Below are 27,955 nucleotides of genomic sequence, written 5' to 3' on the forward strand. Positions count from 1 at the left end.
AATAGTCTAAACTGTTCTAGATCTAGTAAAATCTAGTACCATAATTAGTATTTTGTCTAAGTCAAAGAGTATAGTAGTACAGTAGTACTAGTAGTTAGTAGTAGTACTACTAAGTACTAGTAGTAGGTAGTAGTAGTAGTAGTAAAATCTACTCTAGTAAATCTAGTAACTATTGTTTCTATTCTAGTTAACGATGATTTTACCGTAAGTAGATTTTAGTAGATCTAGACTCTAGACGTCTAGATAGATTATCAATATCATATCTAGATCTAGTTAATCTAGATCTAGTAGATAGTCTATGTCTATATGGATCTCTAGACTCTATTACTCATAAGTTAAATTATTATTATATATAGAGAGATCTAGGTCTAGAATATTGACCTTGAGGCACTAGTAGACTAGAGGACAAGTTTAGATTAGATTTTATTATCTTATCTAATGTAGATTTAGATCTAGAATATATTCTATCTCACAGTATCTGTATTACTATTATTATATCTAAATCTATCATCTGGATGATCTAGCCATGGGCATGGGCGCCCTCAGGATTTTTCACAGAGTGCAAGCTGCTAACCATGGCTCAAAGTCTTAGCCTCAACAGTAAACATTAAATACTCTATTTATTCATGAAATAAAAAAAACAAACTAAAAACGTGAACAAAATCTTCAATGTACACATTCATTGTTAACTTTATCAGTGAGGACCGTGCTTCCCTACATTCGATCAAACGAAAACTGCAAATGTTTGGCTGCTGAAACTGTCAATAACTTTACTAAATATACTAATGCATTGATTTTCGTTGCGATGGACAAGCTGCTGATGATCGCTTATCGAGTAGTTCTGATATTCTTCTTTATATTGCAGCTTTTAGGATGAAGACAAAACAAGTTGAACTGACCATTATTATTGCTCGAAAAGTGAGACATATGAAGCAAGTTAAGAATCAAGATATGTAATGTAAAGCCATGTTCTCTAATAACTCCCAAAATCCAAACATGTTTTTTTTTTCTCAGTGTGTCTGTCGACTGCGAAATTCTCAGCAGCAGCAACTCAATATTTGGTATCAGGCTTTTCTGCCAGCAGTCTCTTCTTCCTCAAGATGACATTTCTGACGTGTTCCTTAGGATGGTCATGTTGGTTTTTGATTATGTCATTAAGGATGTGCTGTTGAGCGAAAAGACTACTACACAGTGGAAACTGGTTCAAGAACAGATGACTAATTAACAACAATGAAAAGACAAATCAGAAACAAGAGGAGAGGCATTTACTACACATGTGCAGTTTGTTTGGTTTTATTTACAGTCATTATTTTAAGATCCGCCAAACAGTCAAAGATCTCAAAGTTGAGACTTAAATCTCCAATGGATTCTTATTTTTCAGTTGATTGTGTCTAACACAAATAAGGTAAATTTAAATTTAGCAACAACGCTATCGTTAGGGACAGTTACAGAAAAAGAATACTAGCCATCAGTAGGACAGCCTTGGGCAGCAATGACATTAGACACATGCAGTGCGTTTCTCTGAACCACAATTTCTTCACTAAAATACCCAGCAAATGTAGTTAATTCATGATGTATTTCAGGTGATATACTTTCCATATTTCACAGGCATAAAGCAATAGTAATCTAATGTGGTGTATAAAATACAAACATGCTCAATGTGTGAAGCACCATTAAAGAGTGGCAACACAGTTTTTCTGATATACTGGGAGATGTGCATTTGTACAAACTTTTTAAAGGGATTTGAGTTTTTCTTTGATCATCAGATAAATATTTGATTTATAAGCAAATAGTCCTTTTTTCTGAGAATTAATTGCATTTTTTTGTGTAGAGATAGGGACACCTCAAACACCCAATAGCTCTGTGGTGGTTGAGGGGGGGGGGTGCTAAGTGGTTTAGTGCGGTTGCTTTAGAGCTAAGGGTTTTCAGGTTCAAATCTTGTTGAAGATTGTTTTTGAATTTCAGGATTTTAGAGTGCCTTGGGTCAGTGCAATTCTAATGGGTATCTGACATTAGTTGGGGAAAGTAAAGAAGGTTGGTCGTTGTGCTGGCCATATGATACCTTTATAACAGTAGGCCACAGAAACAGATGACATTTACATCATCTGCCATATAGATTGCAAATTCTAAAAGGCATTCTTTTTACATTTTAATCCCTAACTATTCTAAAAATTCTAACCATTTTTTCATTCAAAGACATTTTTTCTTTTCTGAGCAACTAAATTGATGATCATGTTAAATCAACATTTGATTTTTAAAAAATAATTTCTGATTTACTTTGATGCAAGAAAAAGCTAATATTATAAGCATTACTCACCATAGTCAAATTATGCACTTTTATAAAGTATGCTAAGTAGGCTTAGCAAAGCATAAAAAAAAAGAATATTTGCTATTGACCTTTTCGAAAATTAAAACAAAAAAAAAATTTTGTGCCAAGATCATTATACTACAGCTTTTTATTGTATTGCATGCCACCTAAAAAAAGTTTGACATTCTGCATGATATCAACTGAGGTCAATGAAATATGGAAAAGGAGCTACAAACTAAGTACATTAATGAAACCAAAAAAAAAAAAGAATTAGAAGATAACTACCATGTCAGACAAAAACTGTCTAATTTTAAGAAAGGCCTAACTTCTAGCTATGACCAATTGTGACAAAGAATACATTTTAATACTTAATTATCAGAAAGAATGTCAAATTAGGTAGGAGGTGTGGTGGCCGAGTGGTAAAGTTGTTAGCTTCTGAACCAGGGGTTTCAGGTTTGAATTCTGGTGAAGACTGGGATTTTTACTTTCTGTAATGTCTTAGTGTCAATGATTAGATTGACCATGGTAATGACTTATGTCAATGAAAACATTGAAAAAGGTAATGAGTTAGTGTCAATGATTACATTGAGAATGGTAATGACTTAGTGTTATTGATTGGATTGAGAATGGTAATGACTTAATTTCAATAAAAACAACAAAAATGGTAATGTGTTAGTGTCAATGATTAGATTGAGAATGGTAATGTCTTAGTGTCAATGATGACTTTGAGAATAGTAATGTGTTAGTGTTAATGATTACATTGAGAATGCTATGTCAATGATTACTTTGAGAATGGTATTGTCTTAGTGTCAATGATTAGATTGAGAATGGTAATGTCTTAGTGTCAATGATTAGATTAGAATGGTAATGTCTTAGTGTCAATGATTACATTGAAAATAGTAATGTCTTAGTGCCAATGATGACAGTGAGAATGGTAATGTCTTAGTGTCAATGATTAGATTGAGAATGGTAATGTCTTAGTGTCAATGATTAGATTGAGAATGGTACTGTCTTAGTGTCAATGATGACTTTGAGAGTAGTAATGTGTTAGTGTCAATGATTACATTGAGAATGCTATGTCAATGATTAATTTGAGAATGGTAATGTCTTAGTGTCAATGATTAGATTGAGAATGGTAATGTCTTAGTGTCAATGATTAGATTAAGAATGGTAATGACCTAGTGTCAATGATTACATTGAGAATGGTAATGACTTAGTGTCAATGATTACATTAAAAATGTTAAGTCAATGATTAGATTAAGAATGGTATTGACTTAGTGTCAATGATTACATTAAGAATGGTAATGTTTTAGTGTCAATAATTAGATTGAGAATGGTAATGACTTAGTGTCAATGATTACATTGACAATGGTAATGTCTAAGTGACAATGATTACATTAAAAATGTTATGTCAATGATTAGATTAAGAATGGTAATGACTTAGTGTCAATGATTACATTGAGAATGGTAATGTCATTTTGTCAGTGATTACATTGAGAATGGTAATGTCTTAGTGTCAATGATTAGATTAAGAATGGTAATGTTTTAGTGACAATGATTACATTGAGAATGGTAATGCTTTAGTGTCAATGATTACATTGAAAATGGTAATGTCTAAGTGTCAATGATTACATTGAGAATGTTATGTCAATGATTAGATTAAGAATGGTAATGACTTAGTGTCAATGATTAGATTAAGAATGGTAATGACTTAGTGTCAATGATAACATTGAAAATGGAAATGTGTTAGTGTCAATGATTAGATTGAGAATGGTAATGTTTTAGTGTCAATGATTACATTGAGAATGTTAATGTCTTATTGTCAATGATTACATTGAGAATGCTATGTCAATGATTACTTTGAGAATGGTAATGTGTTAGTGTCAATGATTAGATTGAGAATGGTAATGTCTTAGTGTCAATGATTAGATTCAGAATGGTAATGTCTTAGTGTCAATTTTTAGATAGAGAATTATAATGTGTTAGTGTCAATGATTAGATTAAGAATGGTAAAGTTTTAGTGTCAATGATGACTTTGAAAATGGTAATGTGTTAGTGTCAATGATTACATTGAGAATTGTAATGTCTTAATGTCAATGATGTTAGTGTCAATGAAAAGATTATGAATGGTAAAGTTTTAGTGTCAATGATGACTTTGAAAATGGTAATGTGTTAGTGTCAATGATTACATTGAGAATGGTAATGTCTTAGTGTCAATGATTAGATTGAGAATGAAAATGTCTTAGTGTCAATGATTAGATTGAGAATGGTAATGTGTTTGTGTCAATCATTAGATTGAGAATAGTATTGTCTTAGTGTCAATGATTAGAATGAGAATTGTAATTTCTTATTGTCAATTATTTCATTGACACTGGTAATGTCTTAGTATCAATGATTATATTAAGAATGGTAATGTCTTAGTGTCAATGATAACAGTGAGAATGGTAATGTCTTATAGTCAATGTTTACATTGGGAATGGTAATGTCATAGTGCCAATAATGACAGTAAGAATGGTAATGTCTTAGTGTCAATGATTAGATTGAGAATGGTAATGTCTTTGTGTCAATGATTAAATTAAGAATGGTAATGTTTTAGTGTCAATGATTACATTGAGAATAGTAATAATTTAGTGTCAATGATTATATTGAGAATGGTAATGTGTTAAATTCAATGATAAGATTGAAAATGGTAATGACTTAGTGTCTATGATTAGATTTAGAATGGTAATGTTTTAGTGTCAATGATGAGATTGAGAATGGTAATGTTTTAGTGTCAATAATTAGATTGAGAATGGTAATGACTTAGTGTCAATTATTACATTGACAATGGTAATGTCTAAGTGACAATGATTACATTAAGAATAGTATGTCAATGATTAGATTAAGAATGGTAATGACTAAGTGTCAATGATTACATTGAGAATGGTAATGTTTTAGTGTCAATGATTACATTGAGAATGGTAATGTCTTATTGTCAATGAATACATTAAGAATGCTATGTCAATGATTACTTTGAGAATGGTAAAGTGTTAGTGTCAATGATTACATTGAGAATGGTATTGTCTTAGTGTCAATGATTAGATTGAGAATTTTAATGTGTTAGTGTCAATGAAAAGATTATGAATGGTAATGTGTTTGTGTCAATAATAAGATTGAGAATGGTATTGTGTTAGTGTAAATGATTAGACTGAGAATGGTAATGTGTTAGTGTCAATGATTAGATTGAGAATGGTAATGTCTTAGTGTCAATGATTAGATTGAGAATTATAATGTGTTAGTGTCAATGAAAAGATTATGAATGGTAAAGTTTCAGTGTCAATGATTACATTGAGAATGGTAATGTCTTAGTGTCAATGATTAGATTGAGAATGGTAATGTCTTAGTGTCAATGATTAGATAGAGAATGGTAATGTCTTAGTGTCAATGATTAGATTGAGAATGGTAATGTCTTAGTGTCAATGATTAGATAGAGAATGGTAATGTGTTAGTGTCAATGATTAGATTAAGAATGGTAAAGTTTTAGTGTCAATGATGACTTTGAAAATGGTAATGTGTTAGTGTCAATGATTACATTGAGAATGGTAATGTCTTAGTGTCAATGATGAGATTGAGAATTATAATTTGTTAGTGTCAATGAAAAGATTATGAATGGTAAAGTTTTAGTGTCAATGATGACTTTGAAAATGGTAATGTGTTAGTGTCAATGATTACATTGAGAATGGTAATGTTTTAGTGTCAATGATTATATAGAGAATGGTAATGTCTTAGTGTCAAAGATTAGATATAGAATGGTAATTTCTTAGTGTCAATGATTAGATTGAGAATGGTAATTACTTAGTGTCAATGATTACATTAAGAATGGTAATGTATTATTGTAAATGATAAGATTGAAAATAATAATATCTTAGTAGCAATGATTAGATTGAGAATGGTAATGTTTTAGTGTCAATGATGAGATTGAGAATGGTAATATTTAAGTGTCAATGATGACTTTAGAATGGTAATGTCTTAGTGTCAACAATTACATTAATAATGTTATATCAATGATTAGATTAAGAATGGTAATTTATTATTGTCAATGATTAGATTGAGAATGGTAATGCCTTAGCGTCAATGATTAGATTGAGAATGGTAATGTCTTAGTGTCATGATTTGATTAAGAATGGTAATGACTTAGTGTCAATGATTAGATTAAGAATGTTAATGTCTAAGTGTCAATGATTACATTGAGAATGTTATGTCAATGATTAGATTAAGAATGGTAAGGACTTAGTGTCAATAATTACATTGAGAATGGTAAGATCTTATTGTCTATGATTACATTTAAAATGGTAATGTCTTAGTGTCAAAGATTAGATTAAGGATTGTAATGTTTTAGTGTTAATGATTACATTGAGAATAATAATGTCTTAGTGTCAATGATTACATTAAGAATGTCAATGTTTTAGTGTCAATGATTACATTGAGAATGGTAATGTGTTAAATTCAATGATAAGATTGAAAATGGTAATGACTTAGTGTCTATGATTAGATTTAGAACGGTAATGTTTTAGTGTCAATGATGAGATTGAGAATGGTAATTTTTTAGTGTCAATGATTACATTGAGAATGGTAATGTCTTATTGTCAATGAATACATTAAGAATGCTATGTCAATGATTACTTTGAGAATGGTAAAGTGTTAGTGTCAATGATTACATTGAGAATGGTAATGTCTTAGTGTCAATGATTAGATTGAGAATTATAATGTGTTAGTGTCAATGAAAAGATTATGAATGGTAATGTGTTAGTGTAAATGATTAGACTGAGAATGGTAATGTGTTAGTGTCAATGATTAGATTGAGAATGGTAATGTCTTAGTGTCAATGATTAGATTGATAATTATAATGTGTTAGTGTCAATGAAAAGATTATGAATGGTAAAGTTTTAGTGTCAATGATGACTTTGAAAATGGTAATGTGTTAGTGTCAATGATTACATTGAGAATGGTAATGTCTTAGTGTCAATGATTAGATTGAGAATGGTAATGTCTTAGTGTTAATGATTAGATAGAGAATGGTAATGTGTTAGTGTCAATGATTAGATTAAGAATGGTAAAGTTTTAGTGTCAATGATGACTTTGAAAATGGTAATGTGTTAGTGTCAATGATTACATTGAGAATGGTAATGTCTTAGTGTCAATGATTAGATTGAGAATTATAATGTCTTAGTGTCAATAATTAGATTGAGAATGGTAATGTCTTAGTGTCAATGATTAGATTGAGAATTATAATGTGTTAGTGTCAATGAAAAGATTATGAATGGTAAAGTTTCAGTGTCAATGATTACATTGAGAATGGTAATGTCTTAGTGTCAATGATTAGATTGAGAATGGTAATGTCTTAGTGTCAATGATTAGATAGAGAATGGTAATGTCTTAGTGTCAATGATTAGATTGAGAATGGTAATGTCTTAGTGTCAATGATTAGATAGAGAATGGTAATGTGTTAGTGTCAATGATTAGATTAAGAATGGTAAAGTTTTAGTGTCAATGATGACTTTGAAAATGGTAATGTGTTAGTGTCAATGATTACATTGAGAATGGTAATGTCTTAGTGTCAATGATTAGATTGAGAATTATAATGTGTTAGTGTCAATGAAAAGATTATGAATGGTAAAGTTTTAGTGTCAATGATGACTTTGAAAATGGTAATGTGTTAGTGTCAATGATTACATTGAGAATGGTAATGTCTTAGTGTCAATGATTATATAGAGAATGGTAATGTCTTAGTGTCAAAGATTAGATATAGAATGGTAATTTCTTAGTGTCAATGATTAGATTGAGAATGGTAATTACTTAGTGTCAATGATTACATTGAGAATGGTAATGTATTATTGTAAATGATAAGATTGAAAATAATAATATCTTAGTAGCAATGATTAGATTGAGAATGGTAATGTTTTAGTGTCAATGATGAGATTGAGAATGGTAATATTTAAGTGTCAATGATGACTTTAGAATGGTAATGTCTTAGTGTCAACAATTACATTAATAATGTTATATCAATGATTAGATTAAGAATGGTAATTTATTATTGTCAATGATTAGATTGAGAATGGTAATGCCTTAGCGTCAATGATTAGATTGAGAATGGTAATGTCTTAGTGTCATGATTTGATTAAGAATGGTAATGACTTAGTGTCAATGATTAGATTAAGAATGTTAATGTCTAAGTGTCAATGATTACATTGAGAATGTTATGTCAATGATTAGATTAAGAATGGTAAGGACTTAGTGTCAATAATTACATTGAGAATGGTAAGATCTTATTGTCTATGATTACATTTAGAATGGTAATGTCTTAGTGTCAAAGATTAGATTAAGGATTGTAATGTTTTAGTGTTAATGATTACATTGAGAATAATAATGTCTTAGTGTCAATGATTACATTAAGAATGTCAATGTTTTAGTGTCAATGATTACATTGAGAATGGTAATGTGTAAGTGTCAATGATTAGACGGAGAATGGTAATGTGTTAGTGTCAATGATTAGAATGAGAATGGTAATGACTTAGTGTCAATGAAAACATTGAAAATGATAATGTGTTAGTGTCAATGATTAGAATGAGAATGGTAATGACTTAGTGTCAATGAAAACATTGAAAATGGTAATGTTTTAGTGTCAATGATTACATTGAGAATGGTAATGTCTTATTGTCAATGATTACATTAAGAATGCTATGTCAATGATTACTTTGAGAATGGTAATGTGTTAGTATCAATGATTACATTGAGAATGGTAATGTGTTAGTGTCAATGATTACATTGAGAATAGTAATAATTTAGTGTCAATGATTATATTGAGAATGGTAATGTGTTAAATTCAATGATAAGATTGAAAATGGTAATGACTTAGTGTCTATGATTAGATTTAGAACGGTAATGTTTTAGTGTCAATGATGAGATTGAGAATGGTAATTTTTTAGTGTCAATGATTACATTGAGAATGGTAATGTCTTATTGTCAATGAATACATTAAGAATGCTATGTCAATGATTACTTTGAGAATGGTAAAGTGTTAGTGTCAATGATTACATTGAGAATGGTAATGTCTTAGTGTCAATGATTAGATTTAGAATTATAATGTGTTAGTGTCAATGAAAAGATTATGAATGGTAATGTGTTAGTGTAAATGATTAGATTGAGAATGGTGATGTGTTAGTGTCAATGATTAGATTGAGAATGGTAATGTCTTAGTGTCAATGATTAGATTGATAATTATAATGTGTTAGTGTCAATGAAAAGATTATGAATGGTAAAGTTTTAGTGTCAATGATGACTTTGAAAATGGTAATGTGTTAGTGTCAATGATTACATTGAGAATGGTAATGTCTTAGTGTCAATGATTAGATTGAGAATGGTAATGTCTTAGTGTCAATGATTAGATAGAGAATGGTAATGTGTTAGTGTCAATGATTAGATTAAGAATGGTAAAGTTTTAGTGTCAATGATGACTTTGAAAATGGTAATGTGTTAGTGTCAATGATTACATTGAGAATGGTAATGTCTAAGTGTCAATCTTATCTTATCTTATATAATACAGACGTTACTTCAAAAAAGAAGATGATTACGTCCTACGCGTCATGCATTTAGTCATGCATATTAACCAATGACTTAAATTCTGCCAAGTCACTGGTTTTCCTGGCTAGCTCAGGCAACCCATTCCATGCTCTAATAGCACTAGGGAAGAAGGAGTATTTGTACAAATTTGTCCTAGCATATGGGACGAGGAATGTGCCTTTATCTTTGTGTCTTTCAGAGTATTTTATTAAATTTTTTTTTGTATTTGAAGATTATGGTTCAGTGTTTTATGTATTATTGCTACTTTACTTTTGAGCCTTCTGTCCTGAAGGCTTTCTAAATTTAGTGATTTTACTAAAGGTGTTACTCTAGTCAAATGTGAATATTCGTTTGTTATGAATCGCACTGCTCTATTTTGTGTCTGTTCTAGTTTCTTAATGTTTTCTTGAGTTGAGGGGTCCCAAACAGAGGATGCATATTCTATTATTGGCCTAACCAAGGTTAAATAACATTTTAGTTTTATGTTCTTATTTGATTTATAGAAATTTCTTTTAATAAATCCTAATGCTTTGTTTGATTTTTTTGTAGTTTCATCAATATGTGGATTCCATGACAGTTTTTCATTTATTATAACACCTAGGTATTTTGCGTTTTTAGTCTGTGTTACTGGTTTGCCATGAATAAGATAAGTGGAATTAATTTGTTTTAGTTTTTTTGTTACTCTTAACAACTGAAATTTTTCTGGGTGGAAAGACATGCTCCAATTTGATTCCCATTTCTGTAATTCATCTAATTCTCTTTGTAAAATATCTGTGTCTTGTGTTGTTTTTATTGTTCTATATATTATGCAATCGTCTGCAAATAATCTGACTTTTGTTCCTGAAGTAATGCAATTTGGTAAATCATTTATGTAAATTAAAAATAGTAGTGGACCCAAGACTGTTCCTTGATGTACACCTGAGTTTACTGTTATCGGTGTTGATTTAGAGCCATTTATTATTACAGTTTGTTCTCTCCCTATCAGAAAGTCTTTAATCCACTGATGCAGTGGACCATTAATGCCGAAATATTTTAATTTTTTAAGCAAACTATGGTGGTGAACTTTGTCAAAAGCCTTAGAAAAATCTAGTAAGATAGCATCTATTTGTTCACTATTATCTAAACCTTTTGAAAAATCATCAATTAGTCCTATTAGTTGTGTTTCACATGATCTATATTTCCTAAAGCCATGTTGGTATGGTGTGAGGACATTATGTTTGTCTAAGTGGTTTATGATGTTGCTACATATTATGTGTTCTAGGATTTTACATGTGATGCTGGTAAGTGATACTGGTCTGTAGTTTCCTGTGTCAGATTTTTCTCCTTTTTTAAATAGGGGGGTGACATTAGCTTCTTTCCAGTCCTTTGGTACTCTGCTTAGATGATTAGATTGAGAATTATAATGTCTTAGTGTCAATGATTAGATTGAGAATGGTAATGTGTTTGTGTCAATCATTAGATTAAGAATAGTATTGTCTTAGTGTCAATGATTAGATTGAGAATGGTAATTTCTTATTGTCAATTATTTCATTGACACTGGTAATGTCTTAGTATCAATGATTACATTAAGAATGGTAATGTCTAAGTGTCAATGGTTATGTTGAGAATGTTATGTCAATGATTAGATTAAGAATGTTAATGTTTTATTGTCAATAATTACATTGAGAATGGTAATGTCTTATTGTCAATGATTACATTGAGAATAGTAATGTCTTAGTGCCAATGATGACAGTGAGAATGGTAATGTCTTAGTGTCAATGATTAGATTGAGAATGGTAATGACTTAGTGTCAATGATTACATTTAAAATAGTAATGTCATAGTGCTAATGATGACAGTGAGAATGGTAATGTCTTAGTGTCAATGATTAGATTGAGAATGGTAATGTCTTAGTGTCAATGATGACTTTGAGAATAGTAATGTGTTAGTGTCAATTATTACATTGAGAATGCTATGTCAATGATTACTTTGAGAATGGTAATGTCTTAGTGTCAATGATTAGATTGAGAATGGTAATGTCTTAGTGTCAATGATTAGATTAAGAATGGTAATGACCTAGTGTCAATGATTAGATTGAGAATGGTAATGTCTTAGTGTCAATGATTACATTAAGAATGTTAAGTCAATGATTAGATTAAGAATGGTAATGAATTAGTGTCAATGATTACATTGAGAATCGTAATGTTTTAGTGTCAATGATGAGATTGAGAATGGTAATGTTTTAGTGTCAATAATTAGATTGAGAACGGTAATGACTTAGTGTCAATTATTACATTGACAATGGTAATGTCTAAGTGACAATGATTACATTAAGAATGTTATGTCAATGATTAGATTAAGAATGGTAATGACTTAGTGTCAATGATTACATTGAGAATGGTAATGTCATTTTGTCAGTGATTACATTGAGAATGGTAATGTCTAAGTGTCAATGATTAGATTAAGAATGGTAATGTTTTAGTGTCAATGATTACATTGAGAATGGTAATGTTTTGGTGTCAATAATTACATTGAGAATGGTAATGTCGAAGTGTAAATGATTACATTGAGAATGTTATGTCAATGATTAGATTAAGAATGGTAATGACTTAGTGTCAATGATTAGATTAAGAATGGTAATGACTTAGTGTCAATGAGAACATTGAAAATGGAAATGTGTTAGTGTCAATGATTAGATTGAGAATAATAATGTTTTAGTGTCAATGATTACATTGAGAATGTTAATGTCTTATTGTCAATGATAACATTGAGAATGCTATGTCAATGATTACTTTGAGAATGGTAATGTGTTAGTGTCAATGATTAGATTGAGAATTGTAATGTCTTAGTGTCAATGATGTTAGTGTCAATGAAAAGATTATGAATGGTAAAGTTTTAGTGTCAATGATGACTTTCAAAATGGTAATGTGTTAGTGTCAATGATTACATTGAGAATGGTAATGTCTTAGTGTCAATGATTAGATTGAGAATGAAAATGTCTTAGTGTCAATGATTAGATTGAGAATGGTAATGACTTAGTGTCAATGATTAGATTAAGAATGGTAATGACTTAGTGTCAATGAGAACATTGAAAATGGAAATGTGTTAGTGTCAATGATTAGATTGAGAATGGTAATGTTTTAGTGTCAATGATTACATTGAGAATGTTAATGTCTTATTGTCAATGATAACATTGAGAATGCTATGTCAATGATTACTTTGAGAATGGTAATGTGTTAGTGTCAATGATTACATTGAGAATTGTAATGTCTTAGTGTCAATGATGTTAGTGTCAATGAAAAGATTATGAATGGTAAAGGTTTAGTGTCAATGACGACTTTGAAAATGGTAATGTGTTAGTGTCAATGATTACATTGAGAATGGTAATGTCTTAGTGTCAATGATTAGATTGAGAATTATAATGTGTTAGTGTCAATGAAAAGATTATGAATGATAAAGTTTTAGTGTCAATGATGACTTTGAAAATGGTAATGTGTTAGTGTCAATGATTACATTGAGAATTGTAATTTCTTATTGTCAATTATTTCATTGACACTGGTAATGTCTTAGTATCAATGATTATATTAAGAATGGTAATGTCTTAGTGTCAATGATAACAGTGAGAATGGTAATGTCTTATAGTCAATGTTTACATTGGGAATGGTAATGTCATAGTGCCAATAATAACAGTAAGAATGGTAATGTCTTAGTGTCAATGATTAGATTGAGAATGGTAATGTCTTTGTGTCAATGATTAGATTAAGAATGGTAATGTTTTAGTGTCAATGATTACATTGAGAATAGTAATAATTTAGTGTCAATGATTATATTGAGAATGGTAATGTGTTAAATTCAATGATAAGATTGAAAATGGTAATGACTTAGTGTCTATGATTAGATTTAGAATGGTAATGTTTTAGTGTCAATGATGAGATTGAGAATGGTAATGTTTTAGTGTCAATAATTAGATTGAGAATGGTAATGACTTAGTGTCAATTATTACATTGACAATGGTAATGTCTAAGTGACAATGATTACATTAAGAATAGTATGTCAATGATTAGATTAAGAATGGTAATGACTAAGTGTCAATGATTACATTGAGAATGGTAATGTTTTAGTGTCAATGATTACATTGAGAATGGTAATGTCTTATTGTCAATGAATACATTAAGAATGCTATGTCAATGATTACTTTGAGAATGGTAAAGTGTTAGTGTCAATGATTACATTGAGAATGGTAATGTCTTAGTGTCAATGATTAGATTGAGAATTTTAATGTGTTAGTGTCAATGAAAAGATTATGAATGGTAATGTGTTTGTGTCAATAATAAGATTGAGAATGGTATTGTGTTAGTGTAAATGATTAGACTGAGAATGGTAATGTGTTAGTGTCAATGATTAGATTGAGAATGGTAATGTCTTAGTGTCAATGATTAGATTGAGAATTATAATGTGTTAGTGTCAATGAAAAGATTATGAATGGTAAAGTTTCAGTGTCAATGATTACATTGAGAATGGTAATGTCTTAGTGTCAATGATTACATTGAGAATGGTAATGTCTTAGTGTCAATGATTAGATAGAGAATGGTAATGTCTTAGTGTCAATGATTAGATTGAGAATGGTAATGTCTTAGTGTCAATGATTAGATAGAGAATGGTAATGTGTTAGTGTCAATGATTAGATTAAGAATGGTAAAGTTTTAGTGTCAATGATGACTTTGAAAATGGTAATGTGTTAGTGTCAATGATTACATTGAGAATGGTAATGTCTTAGTGTCAATGATTAGATTGAGAATGGTAATGTCTTAGTGTCAATGATTAGATAGAGAATGGTAATGTGTTAGTGTCAATGATTAGATTAAGAATGGTAAAGTTTTAGTGTCAATGATGACTTTGAAAATGGTAATGTGTTAGTGTCAATGATTACATTGAGAATGGTAATGTCTTAGTGTCAATGATTAGATTGAGAATGGTAATGTCTTAGTGTCAATGATTAGATAGAGAATGGTAATGTGTTAGTGTCAATGATTAGATTAAGAATGGTAAAGTTTTAGTGTCAATGATGACTTTGAAAATGGTAATGTGTTAGTGTCAATGATTAGATTGAGAATTATAATGTGTTAGTGTTAATGAAAAGATTATGAATGGTAAAGTTTTAGTGTCAATGATGACTTTGAAAATGGTAATGTGTTAGTGTCAATGATTACATTGAGAATGGTAATGTCTTAGTGTCAATGATTAGATTGAGAATGGTAATGTCTTAGTGTCAATGATTAGATAGAGAATGGTAATGTGTTAGTGTCAATGATTAGATTAAGAATGGTAAAGTTTTAGTGTCAATGATGACTTTGAAAATGGTAATGTGTTAGTGTCAATGATTACATTGAGAATGGTAATGTCTTAGTGTCAATGATTAGATTGAGAATTATAATGTGTTAGTGTCAATGAAAAGATTATGAATGGTAAAGTTTTAGTGTCAATGATGACTTTGAAAATGGTAATGTGTTAGTGTCAATGATTACATTGAGAATGGTAATGTCTTAGTGTCAATGATTAGATTAAGAATGAAAATGTGTTAGTGTCAATGATTAGATTGAGAATGGTAATGTGTTTGTGTCAATGATTAGATTAAGAATGAAAATGTGTTAGTGTCAATGATTAGATTGAGAATTGTAATTTCTTATTGTCAATTATTTCATTGACACTGGTAATGTCTTAGTATCAATGATTATATTAAGAATGGTAATGTCTTAGTGTCAATGATAACAGTGAGAATGGTAATGTCTTATAGTCAATGTTTACATTGGGAATGGTAATGTCATAGTGCCAATAATGACAGTAAGAATGGTAATGTCTTAGTGTCAATGATTAGATTGGGAATGGTAATGTCTTTGTGTCAATGATTAGATTAAGAATGGTAATGTTTTAGTGTCAATGATTACATTGAGAATAGTAATAATTTAGTGTCAATGATTATATTGAGAATGGTAATGTGTTAAATTCAATGATAAGATTGAAAATGGTAATGACTTAGTGTCTATGATTAGATTTAGAATGGTAATGTTTTAGTGTCAATGATGAGATTGAGAATGGTAATGTTTTAGTGTCAATAATTAGATTGAGAATGGTAATGACTTAGTGTCAATTATTACATTGACAATGGTAATGTCTAAGTGACAATGATTACATTAAGAATAGTATGTCAATGATTAGATTAAGAATGGTAATGACTAAGTGTCAATGATTACATTGAGAATGGTAATGTTTTAGTGTCAATGATTACATTGAGAATGGTAATGTCTTATTGTCAATGAATACATTAAGAATGCTATGTCAATGATTACTTTGAGAATGGTAAAGTGTTAGTGTCAATGATTACATTGAGAATGGTAATGTCTTAGTGTCAATGATTAGATTGAGAATTTTAATGTGTTAGTGTCAATGAAAAGATTATGAATGGTAATGTGTTTGTGTCAATAATAAGATTGAGAATGGTATTGTGTTAGTGTAAATGATTAGACTGAGAATGGTAATGTGTTAGTGTCAATGATTAGATTGAGAATGGTAATGTCTTAGTGTCAATGATTAGATTGAGAATTATAATGTGTTAGTGTCAATGAAAAGATTATGAATGGTAAAGTTTCAGTGTCAATGATTACATTGAGAATGGTAATGTCTTAGTGTCAATAATTAGATTGAGAATGGTAATGTCTTAGTGTCAATGATTAGATAGTGAATGGTAATGTGTAAGTGTCAATGATTAGATTAAGAATGGTAAAGTTTTAGTGTCAATGATGACTTTGAAAATGATAATGTGTTAGTGTCAATGATTACATTGAGAATGGTTATGTCTTAGTGTCAATGATTAGATTGAGAATTATAATGTGTTAGTGTCAATGAAAAGATTATGAATGGTAAAGTTTTAGTGTCAATGATGACTTTGAAAATGGTAATGTGTTAGTGTCAATGATTACATTGAGAATGGTAATGTCTTAGTGTCAATGTTTAGATAGAGAATGGTAATGTCTTAGTGTCAATGTTTAGATAGAGAATTATAATGTGTTAGTGTCAATGATTAGATTAAGAATGGTAAAGTTTTAGTGTCAATGATGACTTTGAAAATGGTAATGTGTTAGTGTCAATGATTACATTGAGAATTTTAATGTCTTAGTGTCAATGATTAGATTGAGAATGAAAATGTCACAGTGTCAATGATTAGATTGAGAATTGTAATTTCTTATTGTCAATTATTTCATTGACACTGGTAATGTCTTAGTATCAATGATTATATTAAGAATGGTAATGTCTTAGTGTCAATGATAACAGTGAGAATGGTAATGTCTTATAGTCAATGTTTACATTGGGAATGGTAATGTCATAGTGCCAATAATAACAGTAAGAATGGTAATGTCTTAGTGTCAATGATTAGATTGAGAATGGTAATGTCTTTGTGTCAATGATTAGATTAAGAATGGTAATGTTTTAGTGTCAATGATTACATTGAGAATAGTAATAATTTAGTGTCAATGATTATATTGAGAATGGTAATGTGTTAAATTCAATGATAAGATTGAAAATGGTAATTACTTAGTGTCTATGATTAGATTTAGAATGGTAATGTTTTAGTGTCAATGATGAGATTGAGAATGGTAATGTTTTAGTGTCAATAATTAGATTGAGAATGGTAATGACTTAGTGTCAATTATTACATTGACAATGGTAATGTCTAAGTGACAATGATTACATTAAGAATAGTATGTCAATGATTAGATTAAGAATGGTAATGACTAAGTGTCAATGATTACATTGAGAATGGTAATGTTTTAGTGTCAATGATTACATTGAGAATGGTAATGTCTTATTGTCAATGAATACATTAAGAATGCTATGTCAATGATTACTTTGAGAATGGTAAAGTGTTAGTGTCAATGATTACATTGAGAATGGTAATGTCTTAGTGTCAATGATTAGATTGAGAATTTTAATGTGTTAGTGTCAATGAAAAGATTATGAATGGTAATGTGTTTGTGTCAATAATAAGATTGAGAATGGTATTGTGTTAGTGTAAATGATTAGACTGAGAATGGTAATGTGTTAGTGTCAATGATTAGATTGAGAATGGTAATGTCTTAGTGTCAATGATTAGATTGAGAATTATAATGTGTTAGTGTCAATGAAAAGATTATGAATGGTAAAGTTTCAGTGTCAATGATTACATTGAGAATGGTAATGTCTTAGTGTCAATGATTAGATTGAGAATGGTAATGTCTTAGTGTCAATGATTAGATAGAGAATGGTAATGTGTTAGTGTCAATGATTAGATTAAGAATGGTAAAGTTTTAGTGTCAATGATGACTTTGAAAATGGTAATGTGTTAGTGTCAATGATTACATTGAGAATGGTAATGTCTTAGTGTCAATGATTAGATTGAGAATGGTAATGTCTTAGTGTCAATGATTAGATAGAGAATGGTAATGTGTTAGTGTCAATGATTAGATTAAGAATGGTAAAGTTTTAGTGTCAATGATGACTTTGAAAATGGTAATGTGTTAGTGTCAATGATTACATTGAGAATGGTAATGTCTTAGTGTCAATGATTAGATTGAGAATGGTAATGTCTTAGTGTCAATGATTAGATAGAGAATGGTAATGTGTTAGTGTCAATGATTAGATTAAGAATGGTAAAGTTTTAGTGTCAATGATGACTTTGAAAATGGTAATGTGTTAGTGTCAATGATTAGATTGAGAATTATAATGTGTTAGTGTCAATGAAAAGATTATGAATGGTAAAGTTTTAGTGTCAATGATGACTTTGAAAATGGTAATGTGTTAGTGTCAATGATTACATTGAGAATGGTAATGTCTTAGTGTCAATGATTAGATTGAGAATGGTAATGTCTTAGTGTCAATGATTAGATAGAGAATGGTAATGTGTTAGTGTCAATGATTAGATTAAGAATGGTAAAGTTTTAGTGTCAATGATGACTTTGAAAATGGTAATGTGTTAGTGTCAATGATTACATTGAGAATGGTAATGTCTTAGTGTCAATGATTAGATTGAGAATTATAATGTGTTAGTGTCAATGAAAAGATTATGAATGGTAAAGTTTTAGTGTCAATGATGACTTTGAAAATGGTAATGTGTTAGTGTCAATGATTACATTGAGAATGGTAATGTCTTAGTGTCAATGATTAGATTAAGAATGAAAATGTGTTAGTGTCAATGATTAGATTGAGAATGGTAATGTGTTTGTGTCAATGATTAGATTAAGAATGAAAATGTGTTAGTGTCAATGATTAGATTGAGAATTGTAATTTCTTATTGTCAATTATTTCATTGACACTGGTAATGTCTTAGTATCAATGATTATATTAAGAATGGTAATGTCTTAGTGTCAATGATAACAGTGAGAATGGTAATGTCTTATAGTCAATGTTTACATTGGTAATGGTAATGTTATAGTGCCAATAATGACAGTAAGAATGGTAATGTCTTAGTGTCAATGATTAGATTGGGAATGGTAATGTCTTTGTGTCAATGATTAGATTAAGAATGGTAATGTTTTAGTGTCAATGATTACATTGAGAATAGTAATAATTTAGTGTCAATGATTATATTGAGAATGGTAATGTGTTAAATTCAATGATAAGATTGAAAATGGTAATGACTTAGTGTCTATGATTAGATTTAGAATGGTAATGTTTTAGTGTCAATGATGAGATTGAGAATAGTAATGTTTTAGTGTCAATAATTAGATTGAGAATGGTAATGACTTAGTGTCAATTATTACATTGACAATGGTAATGTCTAAGTGACAATGATTACATTAAGAATAGTATGTCAATGATTAGATTAAGAATGGTAATGACTAAGTGTCAATGATTACATTGAGAATGGTAATGTTTTAGTGTCAATGATTACATTGAGAATGGTAATGTCTTATTGTCAATGAATACATTAAGAATGCTATGTCAATGATTACTTTGAGAATGGTAAAGTGTTAGTGTCAATGATTACATTGAGAATGGTAATGTCTTAGTGTCAATGATTAGATTGAGAATTTTAATGTGTTAGTGTCAATGAAAAGATTATGAATGGTAATGTGTTTGTGTCAATAATAAGATTGAGAATGGTATTGTGTTAGTGTAAATGATTAGACTGAGAATGGTAATGTGTTAGTGTCAATGATTAGATTGAGAATGGTAATGTCTTAGTGTCAATGATTAGATTGAGAATTATAATGTGTTAGTGTCAATGAAAAGATTATGAATGGTAAAGTTTCAGTGTCAATGATTACATTGAGAATGGTAATGTCTTAGTGTCAATAATTAGATTGAGAATGGTAATGTCTTAGTGTCAATGATTAGATAGTGAATGGTAATGTGTTAGTGTCAATGATTAGATTAAGAATGGTAAAGTTTTAGTGTCAATGATGACTTTGAAAATGATAATGTGTTAGTGTCAATGATTACATTGAGAATGGTTATGTCTTAGTGTCAATGATTAGATTGAGAATTATAATGTGTTAGTGTCAATGAAAAGATTATGAATGGTAAAGTTTTAGTGTCAATGATGACTTTGAAAATGGTAATGTGTTAGTGTCAATGATTACATTGAGAATGGTAATGTCTTAGTGTCAATGATTAGATTGAGAATGGTAATGTCTTAGTGTCAATGTTTAGATAGAGAATGGTAATGTCTTAGTGTCAATGTTTAGATAGAGAATTATAATGTGTTAGTGTCAATGATTAGATTAAGAATGGTAAAGTTTTAGTGTCAATGATGACTTTGAAAATGGTAATGTGTTAGTGTCAATGATTACATTGAGAATTTTAATGTCTTAGTGTCAATGATTAGATTGAGAATGAAAATGTCACAGTGTCAATGATTAGATTGAGAATGAAAATGTCTTAGTGTCAATGATTAGATTGAGAATGGCAATGTGTTTGTGTCAATCATTAGATTGAGAATAGTATTGTCTTAGTGTCAATGATTAGATTGAGAATTGTAATTTCTTATTGTCAATTATTTCATTGACACTGGTAATGTCTTAGTATCAATGATTATATTAAGAATGGTAATGTCTTAGTGTCAATGATAACAGTGAGAATGGTAATGTCTTATAGTCAATGTTTACATTGGGAATGGTAATGTCATAGTGCCAATAATAACAGTAAGAATGGTAATGTCTTAGTGTCAATGATTAGATTGAGAATGGTAATGTCTTTGTGTCAATGATTAGATTAAGAATGGTAATGTTTTAGTGTCAATGATTACATTGAGAATAGTAATAATTTAGTGTCAATGATTATATTGAGAATGGTAATGTGTTAAATTCAATGATAAGATTGAAAATGGTAATTACTTAGTGTCTATGATTAGATTTAGAATGGTAATGTTTTAGTGTCAATGATGAGATTGAGAATGGTAATGTTTTAGTGTCAATAATTAGATTGAGAATGGTAATGACTTAGTGTCAATTATTACATTGACAATGGTAATGTCTAAGTGACAATGATTACATTAAGAATAGTATGTCAATGATTAGATTAAGAATGGTAATGACTAAGTGTCAATGATTACATTGAGAATGGTAATGTTTTAGTGTCAATGATTACATTGAGAATGGTAATGTCTTATTGTCAATGAATACATTAAGAATACTATGTCAATGATTACTTTGAGAATGGTAAAGTGTTAGTGTCAATGATTACATTGAGAATGGTAATGTCTTAGTGTCAATGATTACATTGAGAATTTTAATGTGTTAGTGTCAATGAAAAGATTATGAATGGTAATGTGTTTGTGTCAATAATAAGATTGAGAATGGTATTGTGTTAGTGTAAATGATTAGACTGAGAATGGTAATGTGTTAGTGTCAATGATTAGATTGAGAATGGTAATGTCTTAGTGTCAATGATTAGATTGAGAATTATAATGTGTTAGTGTCAATGAAAAGATTATAAATGGTAAAGTTTCAGTGTCAATGATTACATTGAGAATGGTAATGTCTTAGTGTCAATGATTAGATTGAGAATGGTAATGTCTTAGTGTCAATGATTAGATAGAGAATGGTAATGTGTTAGTGTCAATGATTAGATTAAGAATGGTAAAGTTTTAGTGTCAATGATGACTTTGAAAATGGTAATGTGTTAGTGTCAATGATTACATTGAGAATGGTAATGTCTTAGTGTCAATGATTAGATTGAGAATGGTAATGTCTTAGTGTCAATGATTAGATAGAGAATGGTAATGTGTTAGTGTCAATGATTAGATTAAGAATGGTAAAGTTTTAGTGACAATGATAAGATTAAGAATGGTAATGACTTAGTGTCAATGATTACATTGAGAATGGTAATGTGTTAGTGTCAATGATAAGATTGAAAATGGTATTGTGTTAGTGTCAATGATTAGACTGAGAATGGTTATGTGTTAGTGTCAATGATTAGATGTAGAATGGTAATGTTTTAGTCTCAATGATGACTAAGTTTTGGAGGATGTCAGGAGGAGCATACCAGTTTACAATAACTTCTATTAGTGACCATAAAAAGAGCAATTAAAAAAGGATTATAAGTTAACCAATTACAATCTTAGAAGCCCAACTACTAAGTACTCTAAGTAGTAAACTCACTTTAATTTTTATAATAACACTTTGAAAAAGTTTTCTCTATTAAATCAATTATTTTATATGAGTCAAACAAACATGGTTAAAGGAGACGAATCACAATATAATCATATGTAGTGTAAACAAAATGTTACTTCGTGACCAAAGATTTGATAAGTTGACTAAAAAAAAGCACAATGGCATTGTATTCACAAGAATTCATTCAATCTCGTTTTCACTATGCATGAAGATAAACATATTCCCCTTTTCTAAAGACTCAATATTCAAACTTTTGCACAATGTAATCTTATATGTACACGTAGATGGCTGCAAGGTCTTGAAAACAAACAAAAAATGAACTATATCTGGATCATTAAATTAGGTTTGGTCTAAGTCTACCTTGTTTCTCAATATCTCTATTATACACTGGTAATCTACGTATAAATCATTACGCTGCTTGGCTTTGTAGCACTGGCAAAGATATTTATATATATATATATTATATATATATATATATATATATATATATATATATTGTAACGTTTCTCACTACCCAGGCACTCTGCAAACTGCACCACACGACACAACCAATTAAAAGAATGTGACAACTCAGGGCTAAAAAACAGTTTAATATCAAATACATCACAGCCAGACAGGGGACCAGACAAAAGTAGATTAACCGGTACCAGCATTTTAGTACATTTTAGTTTTGAAAATGATTTTAAGGTGGTAGAGGAGACAATTGCAAGCCCGCTAAAGCTTAAAATCCGTAAATGTTCACATTACCTAGCTAATCTTTGAATTGGGTTGGACATAAGTTGGTGCATAAGCAAACATTAGAGTTGCATTAGAGAATAATCCATTTGGTTTATTGGCTTGACCACATAACATACGTTGAAATCCTTGAGTTGTCACAGATAAACAGTATCCATGCCACAGCAGCAATAACGTGGGAGGGTCAACAAAAAATTACAAAGATACCCTTAAGAGTTCTCTCAAGGTGTGTGAGGGAAACGATCCTTTCTCATTGCCTGAGGCCGTGAGTGTCGTGTTTCATGATATAAGGCAAGGAGCTCGGTAATCAACAAAAAACGTAGATCTAAGAATAAAAAAAACGGAAAGTGAGAAAAGAAGCAGGCATATCTTCAGCAAACCCAAGTTACCAATGCCGTCTATGAGGTCGGCTTTTTTAAAGTAAAAAATTGGACTCCATAGCCATCTTTAAATTCATAGAAAATGGGAAATAATCTCATCTTAAGTTACGAAGGAGGAGCTATATATTTAAGCTAGCTGATCTGCTCTTAACTGATTAGCTATCGGTTACGTTAATGTGCGAAATCGACATTTTGCCTCTAAATATAGGCATAATGTTCATATTAACGGTTTAAGTACTCTTAGGGTTAGGATAGGGTTGCAAGCTCCTGCAAATAACTATAAAATAATAATTCAATTTATTAAGCGCTGTTAACAAAGCACTATAAACTCTTGCAGAGCTGACTTTTTGTGTCAAAACGCAAGAGTTAAGTCGAAGATAACTACAACATTACGTAGTACCTGGACAAGTGGATCCTGGTAGTTGGTGATAAATATAAAATGTGTACTCTTCTAATTCTGTTCTAATGTTGCTGCTCGGCGGTCTGGAAGTTCAACAAGAAAACAGCGCCCACTTTCTCTTTCTACTGCGCCAAATACCTATATTGTTCATACCTCACAACCAGCAAAGACATACCTGACTTACTAGGCGTCCCATTTTTACCACTGGAGCAATACACCACAGGTGCGTTATGTAAGTCAAACTCATACGATACGTCACACACGCACACCAATCACCGTTCACAAGAGTGGAGGGGAGTAATAGGGGGAGAAAATGAAAGAATGTCAAGAGGAGGGGAGGGAAGAGAAATTGGGGAAAGAAAACTAAGTCTTAATAGTAAAAAGGGAAGGGGGGGGACAGAAGTTATCTAAGACGCCCAGGATGACATCACATCCAGACGATGGCTGCTAGCGGCTCCTGGATGTCCCTCTTTGCTTTAGCAGAGACAAGGGGAGGGAAGCGACCTCTGTGACCCGAGTTGAGTCTGTCTTGGTCCAATGAATGAAAAAGGGTTTGTGTTTAAAGGAGATGGACTGGGTGACAAAATCAGCTCTTCTATTAGCATATGTGATGTAATACTAAAATATGATTTTATTCTTTTTGACTCACAATCGACTGGTGTCTGGAAATTTAAGCTCCCAGTAATTTAGTCACCCGGAAATTTAGGAACCGGGAAATCGGGCACTTTTTGACAAGGCGGAAAATTAGGCACTCTTCAATAGAGACTTAATTTAGAAGAAAATTGATTTTTTAGCGCATTTTATTCCGAAAAGACCAACTGTAATATTGGTATTATAATCAGGACAATGTCTGTCTTTGACAAAACAGAGACTAAGCATACTGAAGTAAGCAACAGAACTATCAGGTTACATCAATGGTAATTAGATTACTGATGGTAATTAAATAAAAAAAAATATCGATTAATAAAAAAAGCTTTTGCTATGATGAAAGAGCTATATTATAGTGAGCTTTTAGCCTAAGTCTTTCGCCCCAATCACTTTGTTCATAAGCATTTCCCTGTTAGCAAGCACTGATAGTCACGTCAAAGCATATCTTCATTGGCCTACAGCGACAAGAGTACCTGTTTGATTCCGCAACGCATCTGGCCCCTAATACAGTAAGATTCACACCTGGAAGTCATCATTCTCTGGTCAATCTGTTGTTCACGCATCCAGCTCTACGCCCCCACCCCTCACCCTGCCCGCTCCCGCAGTTTCACCCCACCCCCTGACTCCCTCCCAGCCCGCTTCCGCAGTTTCATCCATTTCTTGAACCTGTCAGTCAGCTTCAGTGACCTTGGCTACCTAGTCACATTCCTTGTACCTCGTATATTTCTATTAAATAATAAATATTTATAAATAAAATTCTTTTCTATAAAAACCTAAGTTATTTATTGCGTGTATCCTCCGGCACATACTAGATACTATGCAACAAGTCTCATAACACACAACATTACACTAGACTAGTCCACTAGATTTAGGCTTAGATCTATTTAAATTCAACATTCAATTCAGCTTTATTGAAAAATGTTTCAAGTTGTCAGCACCTTAAATCTTCATCAAAACATTTAAAATATAATTTCATAGATCTATACAATAATTCCATCATATGTAGTCCTAAATCTATTTAAATTCAATTTTGATAACATAAAAAAATGTATACCTAGATTTACGCTTTATCATGTTATTGTTGTCATTTTAATTTGAGAATAATATTACTCTCCCCCCCCCCCCAAATTCCCTATGTATTCCTATTATTTCTATTTGTTTTGTTTCTTCCTCTCTGGGTTCCAGTCTAGTCTTGCAATGTTGTCTGCTGTTCTTCCCATTGTGTGCCCAATGCATCCCCATGTGCATCATTTGATTAATTAGTTTAGTTGTGCTGTCTGGTTGTTTAGGCAACTCTAGCTCCTTGGTCACAGACTGAGATGTACAGATCAAACCCACCCAGTAGTGCTACCATCTGCCTACAGACTGTGATATAAATTCTAGTTAGCAGAAAGGCCCAGACCTGACTTGGAGCCGGAGTCAGGGCCTCCTGACCTGCTAACACTTTACTTTTTATTTCTAAAAATAGATGGTTTTAAAAGATCTTTATTTAGACTACTAAACATTATTCATTATCATAGTTTATAATATTTTTTCAGATATATATATATATATGGAGAGAGAGCATAAAGGAAGGGTCACGGATTGCAGATGTCATACACAACAGAAGCAGAAAGAAGGGTAAAAATGCAACGGCGCCTGGTGATTATATATACCCAACCTGCGATCGCAGCAGTGTATCAAGGATTGGCCTCTTTAGTCACACAAGAAGTTGCAAAGGTAAAAGATCGTCTCTCCAGATGTAAAATGCCGCAGAATATATATATATATATATATATATATATATATATATATATATGTTTACAGGATTTGATTTGGTGATCCCTCTTCAGAAACATCAGGTATGTTATTTAAATTTATGCATTAACAACCAAATAATAATGACTAGATATTTCTTATGAAATAATAGTTATTATGTGTACTCCTCAAAAGTTGTATTGGAATAATTTGTTTTTAAAACAAAGCTGGACATTAAATTCAATTGTGATTGATTTCAACCCACTGATACAAGGGGCATGCTTGCAAGTATAGCAGCCAAAAAAAAACTAAATAAACAATAACCATACTTTTAGACTTAGATCCTCCCCCTCTGTTTGGTGCATTGAGTGGCAAGCTGTCTCCAAAAAGATCTGTCTGAAGTCTGTTCACCCATATTTATAGAAATATAAAAAGATTCTGACTTCTAGAAAAGATAAAAAAATGGAAAGGCTAACTAAACTTTGACAATGTAATGGAAAAAAATCAATGTTGAACCATCCTAATAGTTTGTGATGAGAAATGTCATCAGCCACCTTGGCAGCAGTACCAAAAAAACTGCCAAGCCAAATGTTAGGCACTGTCATTTTTGTCTAGTAAATGATGTTTCACAGCAATACAGTGCAGCCCTTCATCAGAACAATGTTGCCTGAGTACTGAAACTTAAATAAGTTTAGAAACCTTTGAAAGCATCTTGTCAAATTACAACCAATACCTTCTGAAGAACTTTATAAAATGGTACTCAAAACAGCTTAGTTTTCTCTTTTAGTGAGTGCTGACAAAACATTAATGAGGAAGTGGACTCAAGATAAGGATACCATCATTATATTACATTTAACTTATGCATTACACTTTTTATATTTTAAATTTTGCATTTTAAAATGTAATTTTTGCTGCAATATTTTATCAACTTTTTTTTTTTTAGATCAAAGGAATGTACATGCTGCTGATATAGAAAAAGTTTCTGACTGCTTACAGATCAGTGTTCTTAGTTCTGCTATTGATTTACTATTGCATAATAAATAAACATGTAATGATCAATCACATTTTTATACCAAGTTCATCTAATGATTTACACAGCATATTATCAGCATTCACAGTTCATCTAATGATCTACATATGAAGCAGCACCATGCAGAGCTAACATCACCTACTGAAGAGAGTTTCCATCATGCTTTAGCAACAATCCAAAAACAAAATGAAAAAGTGGTTTCTTTGTTTGGGACAAGTCCTGAAAGGCCTTCAGAATCTGGGAGCACACTATTGTTAACAAGCAGTGTGTCATATGACCAGCACAATGACCAACAGCCTTTACTTTTCGAACCAAAGTCAGGTAACTATGAAACTATCTAAAGCACATAGGAGTCTAATGACACATTTTTACTAAACTTTAAATTAAATGGATCTTAAATGTCTAGTGAAACATTGTAATCAAACTATGATTTTTTAATATAGTCTAGTAAAACGTTATGATTAAACTTTGTTTAGTGCATAAATGTCTAGTG

The 27,955-nt window shown here is 30.7% G+C and overlaps 2 long non-coding RNA genes across 4 annotated transcripts in view; both read left to right on the top strand.

Annotated features, from left to right (window-relative positions):
* The window catches only part of LOC129922308 (uncharacterized), a 33,572-nt gene that overhangs the window by 483 nt on the left and 5,134 nt on the right, over positions 1-27,955 (top strand). For 2 of the 3 annotated variants that reach the window (XR_008774279.1, XR_008774280.1), the window contains exons 2-4: positions 26,234-26,414; positions 26,502-26,536; positions 27,376-27,783. This is a non-coding gene — a long non-coding RNA (uncharacterized LOC129922308). Of the gene's footprint in view, positions 1-23,805; positions 24,271-26,233; positions 26,415-26,501; positions 26,537-27,375; positions 27,784-27,955 lie in introns of those variants that run through there. The other variant, XR_008774281.1, reaches the window with a different exon arrangement.
* LOC129922317 (uncharacterized) lies at positions 3-2,972 on the top strand. Its single transcript, XR_008774291.1, has 2 exons — positions 3-204; positions 1,015-2,972. It is a non-coding gene; the product is annotated as an uncharacterized LOC129922317 (long non-coding RNA).

The sequence above is a fragment of the Biomphalaria glabrata genome, chromosome 13 (genome assembly GCF_947242115.1).
Source record: "Biomphalaria glabrata chromosome 13, xgBioGlab47.1, whole genome shotgun sequence".
Classification (NCBI taxonomy): Eukaryota; Metazoa; Mollusca; class Gastropoda; family Planorbidae; genus Biomphalaria; species Biomphalaria glabrata.